At 39.5% G+C, this 20,574-nt stretch overlaps 1 protein-coding gene and 1 pseudogene across 2 annotated transcripts in view; one reads left to right on the top strand and one right to left on the bottom strand.

The window, feature by feature from the left end:
* Scamp1 (secretory carrier membrane protein 1) overlaps positions 1-20,574 on the top strand; it is a 155,047-nt gene that overhangs the window by 43,805 nt on the left and 90,668 nt on the right. The window lies entirely within an intron of this gene.
* LOC101571834 overlaps positions 20,257-20,574 on the bottom strand; it is a 969-nt pseudogene continuing 651 nt past the window's right edge.

Genomic DNA, 20,574 nt, shown 5'->3' on the forward strand with positions numbered 1-20,574 from the left:
TATCTATTCTAACCATTTTGAATACACAGATACAAAATGGACATTCATCTGTATCCCCTTTTTTGTTTAGTTCCGTTATTTGAATATTATAGGTGTGTTAACTCAGCAAAATATTCTAAAAGGGTCCAGTAGTCCATAATAATATTGGATCTTCACTTGACTGGCAATGTCAGACATTGTTGACCTGAGTCCCCTACAGCTCAACATAACACCATGACTTTACTTCTTATATTTTGTTTTTATACTTTTCTGCTGGATGGTTAAGACCAGGATAAAGCAAGACCTATGCAACAAGAGTTGTAGCTTTTGGGTCTGATAACCATGTGAAATTGTTAATGGGTTCTTGGATTCTGGAATCTCCTGGAGATGGTTTCTAGGTTCTGTCTATCCAGAGCAAAGTATAGGTGAAGACAAACACAACTGGTAGCAAAATTTTATTAGAGATAGGATAAGAAATGTACTCTACCAGTGAGTTAGGCCCCAGTAAAAGTGGGAATAAATTCTAGGGAGAAGTCCACATGCAGGGTTTCAGGAACAGTTTGCATGAGTCCCGGAATTTTGTAGTTAACAGGTCACACCTACTTACCCAGCCAGTTTTGCCATGTCCTTATCTGCCAGTAAGTTGACCTTTCTATTACAGTAAGTTGCTGCCTTGAATGTGTGAGAATACATTTTTTTTAGTAGTTGCTGAAAAGAAGAAAAAGGAGCTAGCACATTGCATTCTCCTCTATGTAGTGCTAACATAATTTTTGGGGAGTGGAGATAGATAGCAAGACTCTAAAGTTTGCTAACAAAGAGAGTGGGAGCTGAGAAAGGAAATGTAAAAAGAATTAAGATACATTATGTGCATGTACCAACTCCCCACAGTGAATGTAATCATTATGTAACATAAATATATACTAATGAAAATAAAAATTTGAAAAAAAGTTTGCCAATAAAGAATGAAAAGAGATTTTGATGTAATTGTTGAAAAACTCTCCTAGCAAGAACTATGTTTAACTTTTCTATAGTAACAGCTTTAGATTATGCTTGTCTATGATGGTATTCTTTACCACATTGTCTACTTTGCCATGTGCTTTAAACCACCATATTACTGAATTCTTGCAACTACATTCAAAATGAATATTTTGAGTTTCCACACTACTGATAAAAAGAGTCTAAGACACAGAATGTTTAATAAGTGGCACAGTTGATTTATGAACTCGTTCTGTGAACCTTTTGTCTTTTGCATTTCGCTTTGTTCTGTCTTTTACAGATGGATGCCTAAGGGATAGAGGACCTATGGTCCTGGTCTTTAAGAAATTTCTCATCTAACTTGAGATTTTAAAAGTTATACAGGCAACACAAAGAAGATATATGTAGGACAATTGAAACTTAAAAGTATAAGTTGTATTCCTAAATGTTGACTTTGCATCCATAGAAAGGTTTTCTGGCTGGGCATGGTAGAGCATGCCTGTAATCTCAGCCCTTGGGAAGCTGTAGAAGACACTTCCAGGACCTCGTCTCAGTCCAAGAAGCCAATATTTATAATCCCAAAGTTACGTTACTGGAATCTTATCAAGTTGATTCCAGTCTACCACTTACAATGCTACCCATGGCGAAAATAAAGACACTAAATTATATTTTCAATCATCAGGGAGTCAAGGGGCTCTAAGTCCAGCCATGAAGATGGCTTTCTGGAACCAAGAGAGCAACCCTGGGCCTCACCCAGTTTCTATTCAGTAGAGGAGTGGCTTGAGGAGGATTGACTGAGAATTGTGGGAAGTAGGGGATCATTGTGAGCTGAGCTAGGTGGGTGGCCTAAATTTACCTCTGCTGCTATGCAGAGAGGATATGCAGAGAGAGTGATCTGCATTATATAGTATCTAATGTTTTGGTAAGTCTGGTGCTTCAGCTTTGATGTAGTCTTTCAAGCCCCAGGAGGTCATAGCCTCTATCTTGAGGCTCATCCCAGCTGGTGTCACGGAGCATTAGCTCTACCATCCTGTCTCCACCTGGCTCCCATTAAAGAGCAGCAGGTTTAGGTTACCAGGGAAACACGCACGCCACCTTCAAAGACTATCACCAGCACCTCAGCTAGACCAATATACATTGCTTAAGGCCAATTGAAGGATAAACAGAAGTCCTAGCCAGCTCTGTACAGAACAATATGAGGAAATAGGGTCAGGCTCAGTCAAAATGGAGACAGTCACTCTTCTTTCAAGGAGAGCTGCTCAGGTGGTCCTCCACAGGAGGCTAATGTAGAAGGATTGTTGGGAGTTCAAGGCCAGCCTGACCTACATGGCAAGACCTTCTCAGGTTAGGGGTATTGCTCAGTGGCACAAGTACCTGTATGGCAAACACAAAGTCCTAAGTTCTATTCTCAGCACCTTAAAAAAAAAAAACATGTATCAAAAAACAAAACAAACGAAGAGGCTACACTTTTTTCTTTTTTCTTTTGAGACAGAGTCTCCTCTATATAATTCAGGCTGGCTTTGAACTCGCAATGTAGCCCAACCTAGCCTCAAACTGCCAGCAATACAGGAAGAAGCTACTCTTAAGTTACCTCTTAGGGATGGGACGTTGACTTATAATGAAACACTTCTTTTTGATTGGATGAGCAGTGGCAGCATTGTCCTCGCCATCTAAAAAATTGTTACGTGAGAAATTATGTTCAGTTGTATTTTTACATGATAGCAGACCACAGTGCTAAAACTTTAAACTTTTTTTTTGTTTCCCATACAAGATGATTTCAGAAATTTGTTCATTTTTGTGTCTGTGACAGTTTTCCAAAACAGATGAGATGTACTTGGATATGTAATTGACTTAAGTGATAGTTTGGACCTCAGTCTAATACTGATTGATTGGTGGTATGTGTTTTTTTTTTAAGTCTGTGAAAATGAGCTTCCTTATTGTTGCTACTTGTGGTGGAGTACAAGGTTCTCCAGCTATGTCTCTGAGTATATGACTTTGCTGTTTTAGATGGTTCCTGACAAGTCTTTTCTTTTTTTGAAATTAGGTTTTCTTTGATACTTAATTTTCTATTTAAAAGGAAACTGTAGGTATTTAATGAAGAATGAAGCTTGAATGATTTTCTAATTTACATATTAATTCCTAAGTTCAGAGAAAGTTGCTGTCATAGGATACCTTGTAGTATAGACAGACCCCTTTGGCAGTGTCATCAGTATTGAGCACTGCATTGAGATGTGGCATAACAATGGACAGTAGTCTTGAGTTAGGAAGTAGTATTTTTTATTTAATTTTAACATGCATTTCTTTACTGTGATTATGTTATACTTGGTACATAGGTTCTCTGGCCTGTTCTTTAAAATCTGACGGATAAAGTACTGGAGTAATTATCTTATCCTTGAGAATTAATATATATTTATGAAGAATGTTACCTTATAATTAGGTAATGAATTCATTTGGCTTCAGGGATGCTGAGAACTGAACCCAGAGCTTTTTCATTGAGCACTGTCCTCAGCTCTGGCTCCTTTACTTACTTACTTATTTATTTGGTCCAGGGTCTCACTATGCAGCTCAGACTCCTGGTGATCCTCTTGTCTCAGACTCCCCAGTGCTGGTATTACAGGTGTGTGCCACCATGCCTAGTTTCATTGGCTGGCTTGGCATGGGGCTGGCATGGCATACAGTACTGGGAATCAAACCCAGGTCTTTGCCTTGTCAGGCAGGTGCTTAGACTGCCAGGCTATCTCCTGGGCCCTCCTTTATTTTGATTTTTTTTTTTTTTTTGCCACTCAGGATTCCTTCAGGGCCGGTCTGGTTTGGTTTGGGGATGAGGGGATCGAACCACAGCATCCTGAGCCTGACTGCTTTGTTTCAGCAGGCACTTAAACACCTGAGCTAATGGGCAGCCCCCCCCCCTTATTTTGAGACAGTATTTTGCCAAGTTACTGAGTTGACCACAATAAGCTTGAATTTACAGTCCTGCAGCCTCCACTCCCAAGTGCTGGGATTATAGGTATGCATCATCATGTCTGATTTGGTGATAGGTTTAAAAATTTTCTTTATGGTGCTCAAGATTGAAGCCTCTAGGTAAGTATTTCACTGCTGAGCAGTGCCTCCGCACTCACTAGGTAATGGCTTAATTCCTATTACAACTACATTTTCACTAGCTTCCACTACTGGTGGTGGTACTCCTGGCTTCTGACAGGATTTCTAGGATGGGTATTAAAGGGTAGGGACACTCTGTGGAGAAAGTGCAGCATTGTGTTGTGAATCCTTAGAGACCTCCTCAGGGCCTTATGCTAGTAGCTGCCATGTGTGATTTCTCTCATCTGTAGCAGCAAGATCTGTACCTCTTTACTGTAAGGAGAAAAGTCCAGGTACTGGTAGTATAAGGGATGCCCAGTGATCATCACTGGCCATAAGAGACATGAAGCATTGTTGTACATGGGAAATAAATGCTGCTAACATAATTCAGGATGTGATGGAGACAGAGTGTTGGAAGCCCTGAATTTTAAAGTAGACCCTAACATTAACTAGTTGGTAACTTTAGGCAAAGCATCTAACATCTTTGGATTTTTCTTTTTTCTTTTCTTTTTTTTTTTTCAGAACCAGGGATTGAACTCAGGCCCTTATTCTACTGAGCCATCTCCCTGTTCCCACATCTTTGGATTTTTAAAAAATGTGACGCAGTGGAGAGGGGGAGGAAAATGATGACTGAAATGATTTCTGATATCTCTTTTGAATACCAAGGATGGAGCTTTTAGCTCTGGGGGCTGACTGCATGTAACTGTATATAGTAGTTTACCTATTTTTAATACTACAGAAACTTTTTCTATACTTTTAATTCCTGGTTTTACTTTCTCTTGTGCATTTTCTTTCCCCTCTGCTTTTTAACTTTTGTTATTCTTGAAGCTTTCCTTACCTAGCCTTTCTGGAATCAGTCTTTGTTTCCAGTCTCATTTAATGATACTGTTGCCTTCTATCCTCCTGGTGTTATTGACTAGAAATACCTGATTCTACTTGGGCTCAAATAGCTTCTTTTCCTGTATCTAATCCGTTGTCACATCCTGTCACTTACACCACCAAGAGATACTGCCTGTTCTTTGCGTTCCTGGCCATCCTCATTCAGGCACCTGCGACATAATATGATCTTCCTATTTAGCTTTCTCCGATCTCTCTCCTTCACATCACTTTATTGCATTGTGACTAGAATTATTTGCTTTCTTTTGAATTAAAAACTTTTTTCCACTAGTAGAGACTTCGTATGGATGTATGTTTCCAGCCCTTTTTAATTTTTTCTGTGTTTTAATTTTAAGAGAGGATCTTGCTAAGGTTAAAGTTGGGCTTGATATGTAATCGTCTTCTTGTGTCAGCCTTCCACAGTGCTGAGATTACAGGCATGCAGCACTATGCCTATTTTAGAATTATTTTCTGAAAAAAAAAAAAAAGAAAAGAAAAAGAAAAAAAAAGGGGGCTGGGGAGATGACTCAGTGGAATAAGTGCTTCCCTGGCAAGTGCAAGGGCCTGAGTTCAATCCTGGTTCCGCAAAAAAAAAAAAAAAAGAATTATTTTTTATTTTTAGAAATTATTATATATTGCCTGCTTAGTAGTTTGCTATATGGGTTGTGTAGGGCTGAGTCGTGACCTTTTTTATATTACAATTGTATTTTTTTCTTAGGAAATGAACAGTAGTTATTATATTGTATTTGCTATCCTCAAAGTAGATTCTCAGATTACCAGATATAGGCAAGCAGATTTTTATAGAGCAGTCTTAGGTTTACAGAAAATTTGAGCAGAAAGTACAGAGGGCTTCATTCCTTCTCTAATATGGCACTTGTACTAACCAAAGTTATGTACTTACAAACTCAGTCTTAGACCACCTCTCTTAGGCTTCCTGTTGTTCATCGAATCGAGTCAGGAGATACTGTAAGGGGTCATAATGCTGGCTATCCCAGGTGAGTGGAGCAGGGTAAACACTGAACAATGGGTACACTCATTTTCTTAGTAATTTGTTGCCATGTAACAAATTACTAAGAGTGACTTGAAATAGCACAAGTCTGTTTCTGAGTTCTGTGGATTAGGAGTCTGGGTAAAACATAACTAGGTCCCTTACTCAGAATCCCAAAATTAGTGATCAGTGTGTATGCTGCCATTCTCATCTATAGCTCTGAATGGGGAAAAAAAAATCTGCTTTCCAGAGTCCTAGGGCTGTTGTGGGTGTGTGACTGAAAGCCCTAGGGTTATGCTAGCTGTCTGCTAGAACCTGCCCTCAGGCCGTAGATGCTGCCTGCAGTTCCTAGAAGCTGACTGTTCTTGTCACATGGCATTTCCAATATGACCACTCTTTCACCAAGCTTGGAGAATGTCTTACTCTAACCTGATAATATAGAGACTAGTACAATGGGACATAGTAAAGTTGTGCCGTTTCATCACTCACTATATTCTCTTTGGCTGTAAATTTTGTGTGCATTCAAGCAGAGGGTGTTATTACAAAGATATAAACATTAAGAAGGGAGAATCATTAGGATTCACTTTAGGGTCTGCATGCCATACTAGAAATAAGATGGTGCATTAGGATAAGGACTGTTTTTCCATCTCTCCTACATAGAAAAGGATCAGAGTGGCCAACATTGAGACACTGAAGCAGGAGGATTCTCAGCCTGGGCAACTTGAGAATCAGTGAGACCCTATCTCGAAATACAGTACAATATAAAAAGGGATGGAGATGTGGCCTAGTGCAAAGGCCCCGGGTCAGTCCCCAATAATGGACACACATACACACAGATGGGTCCAAGTGGAATCCCCAAAATAGCTAATCCTCCACACTCTCAACACTCTCCTGTCCTCTAAATTTGTCAGGAGAAATCTCATTAATTCAATCTCTATAAGAAACCCAGACTCCCAGGGCATATCTTCTCATTCCCTAAATTTTAATACTTACAGTGGTCTGCACATTTCTTTTCTTTAAATGCATCAGTTATTTAATTAGGTTCTTAGTAAGAAATTTCTTTCTTTCTTTTTTTTTTTTTTTTGCAGTACTGGGGATTGAACTCAGGATGTTGTGCTTGCCAAGCAGGCATTTATGCTGCTGAGCTATCTACCTATCCCAAGAAATTTAGAACACTCATTTATGAGGATAAATTCCATTTGTCAGAGCAAAAACGGGTTGCAGATAGCCCCGGAGCTGAGGAACAGCTTTGATTTTTGCTAAAAAAGTACTAATCTTATTCATGAGGACTTTTCATTGTGACCATATCACCTTCTAAAAGTTATTACCTCTTCAAACCATTGTGTTCAGAATTAAGTTTCAGTATGTGAGTATTTGGGTGGCACAGACATTTAGAACATAGCACACTGTTTCTCCTGTAGCCTTCTCAAAAACTAGCTGTTTTTTACTGTTCTCAGGCAACTGAGCATAGAGGTGTAGATACTCTTTCCTGTTACCGTTTCCCGATATCTTAACCTTTTCCCATCTGAAAATCTCAACCTTTATATCTCATTATCATTAACGTATTAGTTACCTTTCATGTTGCTAGATACAGTAACCAACACCCCCAATTTAAAGGTTTAATTTGGCTCTTGTTTTTGGGGGATTCAGTCCCTGGTTGTCTGGCTGCAAAACTGGAACATGAAAGGTACTTACTGGTTCATGGCACCTGGGAAGCAGAACAGGGGAACAGCACCAGGGAAGTATTTACCAGAGACAGTGTAAAGCCCAAATAATTTTAAGATCACATATAGAAATAAATAGATAAAATGTGTTTCAATTAAAAGGATCCATTCACTGGTTTACGGCCCTAGAGCTTGAGCAATCCATGTTCCTAAAACAAAGAGGACATAAGAAAACCTTGGATGGGGTTACGTTACTTGGAAAACAACTAAAACCACTGAGTTAGCCAAGAAGTTGCCCTTGGCCCTCCCCTTGTTTAAATTCTTGCAAGAGACATACATTCCCAAACCCAAGACCTCACTATTGAAAGCCATAACAACAGGATGTCCCAGGTCACAATGCCTCGATTTCTTAAAAACATTCCCAGAATATGACAACCACAAGGTTAGTCCCCCCAGCTACCCCCAGACTTACTCCATCTGGTCATCCGGTATTGTAATCCACCAATTATTTTAAAGGTCAACCTACACTAACCAATGCGATCTGCTTCTGTAACTTGCTTGTTCCCACCCTAATTTGTGGTTTTCACCTTTAAAAAACTATGCCTGTTTCACTAAAGGGGTGCTCTGCTCCTGCGTGTGCAGACCGCCCTACGTATACGTAGATAATAAAGCTTTCCCTTTGTGATTTGCATGAGAGACCGACTCTTGGAGTCTTCCTTCGGGGTGACTCGACCCTTACAACAGTGTATTACTCAAGTCCATGTCTCTGTCCCCCACCCAGCCCTCTATCAGTCCTCTGGGGCAGATTCCAAAGCCATGCTAGTGGACTCTCCAATCTGACCACCACAATCAGATTTTAATTTTGGTACCACTGGTCATTGTGGCTATCATGTAGTGGTCCCTGAATTTAGGTACCCTTACTTTTCACTTTTTTATTTTTTTATTTTATTTTTTTTTTAGTTCTTGGTTCACCATAACTCTTAACACTTTTCCTATTTTGAGTACTTGGTAATGATCTTTCCAATATTCTCATTTCCTTGACTGTTTCATTGACTCTTTTTTGTTTGTTTTGTTTTGTATTTTAGGGAAGGATCTACAGGGTGTTCCAGGTCTCACTGCTAGATGGGACTTGTAATGATCCGCCTGTTTACAGCCTCCCAAGCCTCCTGGGATTACAGGGACTCATCACCACACCCAGTCTCAATTGCTGTCTCAGGATGCCTCCAGGGCAGGGCTGGCAAAGCAGGCCCAGAGATTGAATCTCTGGCCCCTGAGCCTGCTTGCAGGCACTTTAATCCCCTGGGCTACTTGGCCAGCCTCTTTCATTGACTTTCGCCTTCCACATTATCTCAAACCACTCTCATGGTTGTGTCTTAGGCTTTGTTATTATAGTTATTACTTCTTCATAATCTTAATATTATGTATCTCTGGCTACTGTCTCCTCTGTAGGCACTCTTCATTTCTCAAGTCCTCCAAGACCACTGGTGTGTTCATCTTGCCTTTTGTTCACTGCCTTTTATCTACCTTTTGTTTTTTTGTCTCCACCTAAATCTGAAGTCATTCTGAACACTGCCTTGCATACATCCTCAACGTTTCTGCCTTTCCTCTAATTTTGATATAATCCCTTGGCTGGTATAATGCCAAAACCTTGTTAATCCAAGTGTCCACTCTGTGTTGGAGCCATTTGGAGTAGCTGTGTCAGTACATGCTGCCATTATGAGTGGTAACCCTTTCAATTCATGAGCACCACTGAGTTGTACCCAGTGTCCTAGTCTGTCTGATTGTTCACTTTCTGCTTTCTTGGCTTCAAGATTTCTTCCCTGTTCCCACTCCCAACTGATTACCAGTGATTCTCACTTCACTGAGCAACAAAGCAATCAGTAGACACTCTACAGACCTTGACCCCACATCTACAGGAGCATTTGCATCCCCTGTTCTGCTCTGCTACCTGTGTTATGTGTAGGTCTGTCTTCTTCAGCTTGCACTAGATCCTGCCTACTCTCAACAACTTGGCTAAATTCTTTTTCCAGCATCTTCATTTTTTACTTTCTGCTTGATCATCACATCACCCAAAAACATATTATTTTCCTCAGATTTGAAGAAATCACATTATTTATTTTAATAGCATTACTGAAATATAATTTATTATATAATTAGGTGTATAGTGCAGTGCTTAGTATGACCATAGGGTTGTACAACCATTGCCACATTTGAATATTTTGTATTCAAAATATTTGTAGAATGTTTGTAGAATATTTTTGTCCTTCTCACACCCAAAAGAAGCTGTATATCTATTAGCAGTCACTTTCCATAACTCTTCCTCTGCAGCTTTAGGAAATCATTAGGTACATTCTGTCTGCATAGATACACCTGTTCTAGACATTTCATATAAATGGAATCATATAACATACAGTCTTTTGTGACTGGCCCTTTCATTTAGCATCACATTTTCAGAGGTCAACTGTATTGTGGTATGTATTGGTACTTCTTTTGTTTCTTTGAATACTATATTTTATTTACTCATTTATCCATTGACGTATTAGGGCTGTTTCCAGCTTTTGGCTGTGTGAGCATTTGTGTACCGATTTTTGCAGAGTTGTATGTCTTCAGTTCTTTGCTATAGCTAGAGGTGGAATTGCAGGATCATACGATAACTATGCTTAACATTTTGAAGAGCTACCAGATTGTCTTGTGCTTCTGCATGATTTTATATTCGTCTCTTTAGTATATGAGGGCTCTAGTTTTCCACATCCTTCTCAACACTTATTATTATCTGGATTTTAGATTATAGACATCCTAGTGGAGTATCTTCTTGTGCTTTTTCTTCTTTTTCTCTGTACTAAAGATTGGATGCCTGTCATGGCCTTTGCACTGAGCTTCATCCCCAAGCCCCTCCCTACCCACCCCTCTCATCCCTCAGCCCCCCACCTCTTAACCCTCACCTTGCGGCACTTTTATATAGAGACAGGAACTAAATTGTTTTTGCCCACCTTGGGCTTGAATTTGTGATCCTCTTGCCTCAACCTGTCAGAGTGCTGGGATTACAGGTGTGGTCCACCACTCCTAGCTTCCTTGTTTTCCCCTGATGGCCAAACATTCCCCTGATGGTATCACACATTTTTACATGTGTTTAGGGGCCATTTCTACTTTGCAGAAATGTTTATTCCAATACTGTGCCCATTACAATTAGTTTGTTTTTCATATTGAATTGTGATAGTTTGTTACATATTCTTGACACAAGTATCTTACCAGATATGTGATTTGTATATATTTTATTCTACTGTGGAATGTTATTTCTCTTTTTTTTTTTTTTTTTTTTTTTTTTTTTTTTTGGTTTTTTTTTTTTTTTTTTTTTTTTTTTTTTTTTTTTTTTTTTTTGTGTGTGTGTTTGTGGATGTTTGGGGCTGTGGGTGTGGGTGTGGGTGGGTGGTCAAGGCAGCACTGTAAACCAGGCCTTTAATACATGTTAGCAGGTACTCTAGAACCATTGAGCTACACTGTATTAAGTACTTGTATTTTTTATGTCATGTGAAAGAAATCATTGCTTAACCCAAGGTCATGATGATTGATTTACTTACATGTTTTGAATCACATAGTCATTTAGCATTTATGGTTACTTCTCTGATTCATTTTGAGTTAATTTTTGTGTGTGGCCTGAGGTAAAGGTCCAGGTTAATTCTTTTTTAATGTGGGCATCCAGTTGTTTCAGTACCATTTATGAAAAAGTTACTGTTCCTCATTGGGTTTTCTCCACACTCTGGTTGAAAATTAGCCATAAATATAAGCTTTTATTTCTGGACTCTCAGTTGTATTCCATTCACCTGAAAGTGCTAGTACTTTATTTTCTTGATTGCAAAACTTTTCAGAAAAGTTTATCTTGACTTTTCTTTTTAGCCAATTTCTTTCATCTTGTCTGAAAAACTTTCTCTGCTTCCCATTATTGCAGTTTCTCTAAGGAGTCTGTTTGCTTATTTCTTACTCTTTCTCCTAAGTGGAACTTCAGCAGGTTTTTGCTACAACCCTGCACCAAAAAACTATGCTTGTCAGTGTAGTTAATGACTCCCACATTGATACATTCAGGGTTAAATTTTTCTGTATTAATGTTACCCATTATTTCAGTATCAGTGACAGTTAATTACTAGGTTGTTGTTGAAACTCATTTTTCAGAGCAGAGTCTCCCTGTCCCCCACCCTGCCCCTATATGGGCATAGGTAGATGTGAGGCCTTGCTTCTCTGTTCTCTGTGTGTGCCCAGTTGGTGCTTATGTTCAGTCACGTAGCTTTGAATATCATCCACATGCTGATGACTCTCAAATTTACAACTTAAGCTCTGCCCTCTCTGCCTGATGCCAGAATCAAACATTCATCTGCTTGCTAGACAGGTCTGCCTGGTTATCTTAGAAACTGCAGATTTCAACAAGTCAAAATGGAACTGGTTCCCTCCTCTTAAACCTACACAACTTCAATCTGTCCAGTTTCTGTTCTAGTTACTTAGGCCAAAACCTTGCTGGTGTTTATTTCAGTTTCCTTGTAACTCCTATTGGTGTGTCAGAAGAAACCGTTGGATCTACTCAAAAGAATATTTCCACATCTGATGGCTTATATCCACAGCCACCATTTTTCTGAGCTGCTATATTCTTTGCCTAGATTGGAGAATAGTGGGTTTCTATTTATTTCCCTTTTCCTTTTGGCCTTGCCTCTTTTTTTTGTCTGTTTTCAACTCAGTAACTAATATGATACCTTTAAAAAAAAAGTTGACAATAACAAATGCTGGTGGGGCTGTGGAGCAAAAGGAACCTTTTCCCACTGTTGGTGGGAGTGTAGACTGGTGCCACCATTGAGGAAATCAGTTTGAAGGTTCCTCAACAAACTAGGATTAGAGGTTCCATTTGATCCGGTTATCCCCCCCCCCTTGGTATCTTTCCCAGAGATTTGAAGACAACATAGTACGTCATGATACATGCACACCCATCTTTCTAGTGGCACACTTTGTAGTAGCCAAATGTTGGAAACAACCTAAGTGCCGGTCAGCTGGTGAATGGAATAGTAATGTGCCATAAAGAAAGATATACTCAAGATATTTCTACAAAAATGGATGCACCTTGAGCTCATGCTCTTTAAGTGAAATAAATTGGACACACGTGTAAATACCACCCTTTTTCTCTGGTGTGACAAACTTAAAGTGTAAGGACTGAAGTGTATAATAGATAATGGGAAATAGGAAGAAAATGTTCAAATGGGGAAGGGAACAAGGAAGAGAAGAAGGGAAAAGACAAGACAAGTTTTAAAAAATGAGAAAAGAAGGACAACATGAAAACAAGGCTTTTCTAAATGAGGGGAGGAGGGGCTGAAGGGAGGGTAGGGGAGTGAGGGGAAACAAGTTCTGCCATCTACAAGTACAAATTCTCTGTGATGGATGTGATCATTATGTATATCTAAAATGTACCACTGAAATCTGATTGAAAAAAAGATCATTGTAGAACTAAAATGTTGGTCTTTTTAGTTTACTCTTCACAATCCTTCAAATTTTTATATTTAAAAAAAATCTTTGGGGCCAGGGATCTGGCTCAGTGGAATAAGCGCTTCCCTGGCAAGTGCAAGGGCCTGAGTTCAATCCCTGGTTCTGCAAAAAAAAAAAACAAAAAAAACAAAAAACAAAAAACAAAAAACAAAAAAACAAAACAAAAACCACAAACAAACAAAGATCTTTATTTTAGGCTCATAGCATTTTTAGGTTTATTGCAAAAATGAGAGGAAGGCATAGAGCTTTCCCGCCCCATACCCCTGCCCAATAATATCCTCCTTTGCTCTGAACCTACGAATTGTAACAGAATTCCTGATTTTTGGAAGTCTGTAATTAGGGTTCACTCTTCGTGGTGTACATGTTATGGATTTGGACAAATGTATAGTGATGTGTATCTTTCATTATACTATTGGGCACTGCCCTAAAAATCCTTTGTGCTCTGTGTGTTCATGACCTTGCCCCACCTGGCAACCAACAATCATCTGTCTGTGTGGTTTTGTCCTATCCATGGTGTTACACAGCTGAGATCAGACATTATGTAGCCTTTACAGATTGCTTTTTTTTGTGCATTTATGGGACCTCTGTGTCTTTTTTTTTTTTTTGGAACTGGGGATTGAACTCAGGCCCTTGCGCTTCTACTGAGCCATCTCCCCAGCCCTGGGACCTCTGTGTCTTTTTATGGACTGACAGCTCATTTCTTTTTAGCATTACATAATATTTCATAATCTGGGTATGCCTTTATTCATTTATCTATTGAAAGGTTATTTTGGTTATTTGAAAGTTTTGACTGTTATGAGTAAGGTCATAAATATCTGTGTGTAGAATTTTGTGTATAAGTTTACTCTTTCTTTGGGTAGATACCAAGGAGTGCGATTGCTGATGATGATATATTTAGTATTTTTTAGTATTCTAGTAACTTTTTGTGTATATTTAAGGTATAAAAAATCATATGAGGTACACAAAGATAAAAAGATTACTACAGGATAGCAAAGCAAGTGGACTTATCATGTTACATAGTTCACATGTTTTGTTTGTTTTTTTGGCAAGAACAGTGACAGTGTGCTTATGTATCTTGAATTCCATATACAGTTTTCTTGTTCTATGCTCTGTATTAGGAGAGCTTGTTCATTAAAGCTTGTTCATCCTATGTATTTTTCTGTATTCTCTGATTTATATCTGCTTCGGCATCCTATCTCACAACTACTCTTTTGTTCTTTATCTTTATATATTTGATATTTTTAGATTCCACATATGAGACCATACAGTATTTTTCTTTATGTTTCTGGCTTATTTCAGCTAGCATAATATCTTCTAGTTCATTGATATTGTGGTACATGGCAAAGTCTCTGGCTTTTTTAGGACTCAGTAATATTCCATCATATGTATATATTATGGTTTCTCTGTATTTATTCATTGACAGAGACTTAAATTGTTTCCATAGTTTGGCTATTATGATTAAGGCTGCCGTGAATGTGAGGATGTAGATACTGATACATGAGATGCTGATTTTATTTTCTTTGAGTATATGCATAGAAGAGTGATTTAATGGGTCATATAGTAGTTCTGTTATATATTTGAGTTTGAGGGGCCAGGGATATGGAGTTTGATTTTGACAAAAATAATTTTAAAGTTGATGTTTTTGAGTCCTAGCCCAGACTTGTCTCAGCAAGCCTCAAAAGTGAAAGATGGATATATGGAGGCATATGTGTATCAAGCCTGTGTGCACCAGAGTCAGTGTAAAATGGTCATGAGAGAGGTCTGTATGTAAGCGTGCCTACGCAAATGTATGTAAAATATTTGGTGTGCCTGTGTGGTTGTGTCCACATGGGCATTTCAGAAAGAATAGGAATGCACTCACATTCTTCCATGGGATTATAAGATCCATGCTGTCTTTGTTCAGAGTAATAAATATGTAAAATTACAAAAAAAAAACCCCCATAAAATTGATGTTTTTGTTACGTGTATCTGCTACATAATGATTGTATTATGGTAATTGGTAATTGGATTTTTTAATAGGATGGCTAGCATCGAAATTCTAAAGACAAGAAATTCTAGTGAGGGTATGAGGGAGAAAAGGACTCCCTGGTAATTGGTAATTGGATTTTTAGTCCCTTAAGAAACTGCTGTTTTATTTTCAATACTGGTGATTGAATCCGGGATTTTTCTGCTGACTAACATCTTCAGCCTTTAACAAAAAAATCTTGCTTAGGCAGATGCAGAGGCCAGGGGTTGGATCCCCAGCCTGATGGGCTGGCCCTGCCCCTGTGGTGATTGAGATTGGGTGATGGCACACACCTATAATCCCAGCACTTGGGAGACTGAAAAACAGAATCACTACTAGTCCAATCTGTGTAGTGAGACCCTGTAGACCTTGCATTAAATACATTAAAAACAAAAACAAAAACAAAAACACAAAACTCACATTTTGAGACAGGGTCATGATAAGTTACTAAGTCTCCCAGGCAGGGCTTGAATTTGTCATCCTCCTGCCTGTCTCCCACAGTGCTGAATGGATCGCAGGCGTATGCCACGTTGGCTGGCTCAATACTGCCTATACCAACTCATGAGTCCTTTTCTCCCTCATACCCTCACTAGAATTTCTTGTCTTTAGAATTTCGATGCCATCCTAAGAAGCGTGGAGGGATATTTATATTACAGTGGTTTCGATTTGTGTTTACCTGATGATTAATGATGTTGAGCATCTGTTTCTCATAGACCTGTCGGTTATTAACATGTCTCCTCTGGAGCAATGTTGGTTCAGGGGTTTTGCCCATTTTAAAATTGTTTCCCCACTATAATTGACTTGTCAAATATTTTTCTGTCAACTGAGATCATCTTTATGATTTTTTCTTTCATTTTGTTGATGTGATATATCACACTGATTATTTTGTGTATATCAAATTAATCTTTTGGACCAGGGACAAATTCTACTTGGTTATGGTGTATAATCTTCTTTTCCGTAAGAGTTGCCAAAGTCCCAACATTGCTGAAAAGTCCAAGTCCCAAGTATCCTCCAAGATCCAAGGCAAACTCTCATCTGTGATCCCCTATACAAATAAAAAGTTAAACACATCCAAAATTCAAAAGCACAAGATAAACATTGCCATTCCAAAAGGTATACACAGGAGGATACAAACTCTTGGGGCCAAAACAAGTCCAAAATCCATCAGGGCAAACATTAAGACCTGTAGTTCCATGTCCGAAGTAATCTGTGGCAAATTGTGAGCTCCATGTGGCTCTGCTCTTATGGCACTCTTGGTGATAGACCCCGTGGCTTCTCTCTTAGGCTGGATTCTCTCCTAGGCCAGCTTTGCTTCCTCTTTGCATTTTCCCTTAGATGACCCACGTTCCTGGCTTTTCCAGATTTCTGAGGTTTACACTGAATAGGCTTCTCACTCACAGCTTTACACACTGCCCTTCTCAGGGGCACACTGCCTGACCTGGGAGGCCATCTTCTGAAATCTAGGTGGAAGCCTTCTTAACCTCAGAACTCCTGCATTCTACATACACCTAAAACAAATGCCACATGGATGATGCCACGGTCTGCTGCCTGCTGGAGCAGTAGTCAGGCTTTCCTTTCTCTTGGCTGTAGGAGTTGAGTGCCTGGATCCCTGAGCACTTTGACCCTGATGCTGAGGAATAAATTCTCCATGCCAGCGACTTTTTGAAACCTAGTGTGGCTGCCACCTCCATTCTGGAACATGGGGCTCTCTAGATTTCTCAAAGCAAAGTCCCTCACCCTTGTGATTCTGAGACTACAAAGGGTGAGAACCTGCCACCACAGGTGATGCCCTCAGGACATATTTTCTATTCTTCTGTTCCTCCTGGGCAGTGGAGGTCTCAGCTCTATCTTTGCAGTCCACAGCCTTTCTGGTGCTTCCTTTCTGGCCAAACCCAATATTTTAAATCATTTTGCTGGGCTCTTTGCTGCTTATTCTCAACATACATTTGACTAAGAGCCCTCAGCAATAACCATACCACTGCCCCAATATTTGACTGTTTTGAGATTTCCTTTGAAAGATTAATCAGTCCCCCATGTTTAATTTCAGTCTCAGGCAAAGTCTCTAGACACGGGCAGAATTCAGACAAATTTTCTGCCAAGCCCAAACACAAATCATCTGGAGCCCAACAACCAATGCAGTCGTTCTTCCCAGCCTGGTCTTTACAGGCAGGATTTCTGTAGTCTTCTGGTCTGAGCTGTGATCAGAATCTCGCCCACAGAACAGCTGAAGCTGTTTCAGCGCTTCGCTTGTAGGCGATGTCTCCAAGCCTTTCCTATCTCTTCCCATAAGCCATTCCCAAAAGATGGTAATCCACATGGTCAGGTTTAGCCACAGCCATCACTCCAATTCTCTGGTATCAAATTCTATCTTAGTTACTCATCTCTCATTGCTGGGAAAAATACCCCACACTCAAAATGAGGGAAGGAAAGGTTTATTTAGCTCACTGTTACTGGAGGTTTCATAGTTTATTTATTTTTAATTTTTCTTTTTCTGTATTACAGGGTCTACAGGGTCTACAAGGTCTCACTACATAGATCAGACTCATAGTGATTCACCTGTTTTCAGCCTCCCAAGTGCTGGGATTATAGGTGTGCACCACCACTCTGTCTTGATTGCCATCTGAGCACACCCCACCGGCGGGGGCGGGGCTGACATGGCACGTGGGGGATGGATCCCTGGCCACTGCGCTCTGCCTAAGCAGGTGCTTTAGTCCGCTGAGCTGTCAGACCAGCCCTTGGTTTCATAGTTTAAAACAGCCTGAATTATGTAGCAAGACTTCGGAGCCTTATTTGCTCAGGAGAGAGGGTCAGCACCTCTCCCTTCTCCAAACATCTCTCTGCCCGAGGTACCCCTCAATTGCAGAAACTGCTACCCCTCTCTGCAGGGTCTGGAGGAGAGGCTGGGGCACCATCATGTCTAGGATGACCCTCTCCACAGCTCAGAGAGACCGCTGGCCTTGGTGGGGGGAGGCAAGCTGCCAGTTTTAAGGTTCACACCTCTGGCCCTGCCCCTTGAGTGCTGCCCTAGTCCCCTGGCCCCGCCCCTCAAGCCACTTGGTGCTCCTTGAGCTGCATCTGCCCCATGACTTACATGAGGCTTTGGAGGAACAACTAGACATAAACCATAACATGTTTTGGACTGGGGACAAATTCTACTTGGTCATGGTATATAATCTTTTATACATTGTTGTGTTGATTTTTTCTCATATTTTATTGAAGAGTTTTGCATCATTTTTTCCCATCATCAATATTTATTGAGCATTTACAGTGTACTAGGTACAATAGAACATAGAGAAAACATTAGCCCTGCTTTTGAGGAGCTTACATTCTAGAAGGAAAAAAATACACCTCTTTTAAAATGGCAGTTTTATTTGATGTTTTCTGTAAAGTTCTGAGAGTGTATTCTGCAAGGTGAGCTTTGGGTATAACTTAGCCCCATCATTATTTAGAGACAAGAAAAAGAGAAAGGATTTTAAAAGCAGACAACAACAGGATAGGGTGAGGGTGCAGGGAGATAAACACAGTCACATCAGCTCAGCTCAGCTCAGGTGCTGCAGTGAAGAGGATGAAGGAAGGAGTTTGTGCGGTGCAAGCAAAGGAAGCAGATATCTTAGACATCTAGCGGAGCCAGAAAGATTGTGCAACCTTTCCTCAAGCATGTGGCCACCAAATAGGAATGGTTGGTGACAAGACAGAAGGCTAAAAAGGGTCATTTTATACACCTGACAAAGAATAAAGGATCAAAATTTAAGGCAAGCTATAAAGAGTATCAAGAAATTCTTAAAAACCAAAAGTAATCTGGAAGCACAAAACTTACCATTGATGCTACCCAGTGTCATGATGGGCCAAGAACATTGTGGCTTCCTAAGTTAGAAAATGCCATATACCAAAATTTTAAATGGAACACATTAATTTTTTTCCAGTCTCCCCCTCTATCATAAAATAGTTTTTTTCATATCAATTATTATTTTGGGGAAGTGGGGAGATATGGGACATGGTTGAGAATGGTAGTTAGGTGACTAGTATTTTTGTTACGATGAACTTTGCCTTTAAACTTGAAAAAAGCCCATTAGCTGCCAAGAGGGAATAAGAAATAAATTTCCAAGAAATACAAGTTCCTTCAGAGAAGTTTTGAAATCAAAAGGCTGTTTACACGAAAAGCTGTAGAGAAAGTAGTTGCAAAGTCCATTCATAAATTCCACCTACATGAACTTCATACATGTGTTCTTAACAATTATGCTTAGATTGCTCATGAAAATTTCTTAAGACATTAAACAAAGCTAGCCATCATCTCAAGTCATTTCCTCACTAACTTTTTACAGTGCATGCATGTTAGGTAAGTATTGAAAAATATCACAAAAGCAAAAAACAAAACAAAAACTCAAAAAAGTTAAGTACATGGGTTTTTCTTTACGTCTATGCTCGATATGCATGAAATAATGAATACCAAGCAATTCATTTTTACTGCATCTTTACTTTTACATTTTTTCTTAGGTTGCCTAAAACATTTAAATATAAATAAAATGTGTAGCAAAAATAGTGAAAGCAAACAGCAGGGAACTTTACAAATACTAGAATGTGAACTGTTTGTGCTCTTATCCAGAGTAAATGGGTGATGACTTCGTCTGAAGGAACAGCCCAGCAGCTGCCGGCACATATGTGCATGCTGAGACTGCTTACTCCCCGCACATGGGGTCCACACCTAGAGGACCCGCGGGGTATCTGTCTTTACCTCAGCCTTGGTGGTGCTCCAATCTTCAAAGTACCCACAATAAGTACACCTGTGTCTGGAACCAGTGACCCCTTTTGCTCTCATGAGGACAAACCAATACATAGGCAGTTTTCTTTGCTTAGACATGGAAGCAGTTTTAACACTAGCCCTAATGAAGCCACAGTGTACCAGAAGTACTATGATGAGCAATGGTAACTTGTATAAAAATGCCGCTTCTCCATATTGGCCATCTCAAGATGAAAACAAGTAACTCCCTAAATATTAATTGGTTTTACTCCCCAAATATACAAAAAAACCACATGGGAAATATAGATGTTCAAATAGAAGTAACATAAACCTGTCATAAACTGTAAACAAAAGCTATTTGTGGGACAACATAGATGACCAATGGTCTACTGTGTAAATTTTATAATGAGGCAGACAAAAGTTGGAAGGCCAATTAATTTTCCCCTCCTTTTCCTGCTTCAGCTTCATCTCCTTGGGTATCCCATGTCCACAGTATCAAGTTGTCTCTCCGTAATCACATTATTAGTGTGTTTTCTTTGTATGACTCTTCACTTAATATATCAAGTTCAGCAATGTCTTCATCAAAAGCTGTCCTTGCCAGAGAACAGGCTTCCTCTGGAGCATTGGGAATTTCGTAATAGAACATGGAGAAGTTAAGGACCCAACCCAATCTGATACAGTGCTTTGATTGCATTTCCTTTTTGCTGATTTCAAAGGCTTCTTTTTTTAAATTTTTTTTTAATTTTTTTTT

This window comes from Octodon degus, unplaced genomic scaffold, assembly GCF_000260255.1.
Source record: "Octodon degus isolate 3935 unplaced genomic scaffold, OctDeg1.0 scaffold00238, whole genome shotgun sequence".
NCBI classification, from domain to species: Eukaryota; Metazoa; Chordata; class Mammalia; order Rodentia; family Octodontidae; genus Octodon; species Octodon degus.